The sequence below is a fragment of the Arachis duranensis genome, chromosome 1, assembly GCF_000817695.3.
Source record: "Arachis duranensis cultivar V14167 chromosome 1, aradu.V14167.gnm2.J7QH, whole genome shotgun sequence".
In the NCBI taxonomy this organism is placed as follows: Eukaryota; Viridiplantae; Streptophyta; class Magnoliopsida; order Fabales; family Fabaceae; genus Arachis; species Arachis duranensis.
Window position 1 is genome coordinate 26,772,417 of NC_029772.3, and position 900 is coordinate 26,773,316.

The 900-nt window shown below is 40.3% G+C and overlaps 1 non-coding gene across 1 annotated transcript; it reads left to right on the forward strand.

The window, feature by feature from the left end:
• The first annotated feature begins 706 nt into the window (after positions 1-706).
• Positions 707-814, forward strand: LOC127743114 (small nucleolar RNA R71). Its single transcript, XR_008004414.1, has one exon. It is a non-coding gene; the product is annotated as a small nucleolar RNA R71 (small nucleolar RNA).
• The last annotated feature ends 86 nt before the right edge of the window (positions 815-900 follow it).

A 900-nucleotide genomic window follows, 5' to 3' on the forward strand; every position in this document is an offset into this window, starting at 1 on the left:
TACTAGGAGGGAGTTCAGTAACTTTCTTACTCAGCCGACCCACTTGTGCCTCCAAGTTTCTAATGGAGGACCTTGTTTCAGTCATGAAACTTTGAGTGGTTTTGATTAGATTAGAGACCATGGTTGTTAAGTTAGAGTGGCTCTGCTTAGAATTCTCTGTCTGTTGCTGAGAAGATGATAGAAAAGGCTTGCCATTGCTAAACCTGTTTCTTCCACCATTATTGTTGTTGAAACCTTGTTGAGGTCTCTGTTGATCCTTTCGTGAGAGATTTGGATGATTTCTCCATGAAGGATTATAGGTGTTTTCATAGGGTTCTCCCATGTAATTCACCTCTTCCATTGATGGGTTCTTAGGATCATAAGCTTCTTTTTCAGATGAAGCGTCCTTAGTACTGCCTGGTGCAGCTTGCATTCCAGACAGACTTTGAGAAATTATATTGACTTGCTGAGTCAATATTTTGTTCTGAGCCAATATGGCATTCAAAGTATCAATCTCAAGAACTCCTTTCTTCTGATTCATCCCATTGTTCACAGGATTCCTTTCAGAAGTGTACATGAATTGGTTATTTGCAACCATTTCAATGAGTTCTTGAGCTTCTGCAGGCGTCTTCTTTAGATGAAGAGATCCTTCAGCAGAGCTGTCCAATGACATCTTGGACAGTTCAGATAGACCATCATAGAAGATACCTATGATGCTCCATTCAGAAAGCATGTCAGAAGGACACTTTCTGATCAGTTATTTGTATCTTTCCCAAGCTTCATAGAAGGATTCACCTTCCTTCTGTCTGAAGGTTTGGACTTCCACTCTAAGCTTACTCAATTTTTGAGGTGGAAAGAACTTTGCCAAAAAGGCATAGACTAGCTTTTCCCAAGAGTTCAGGCTTTCTTTAGGTTGTGAGT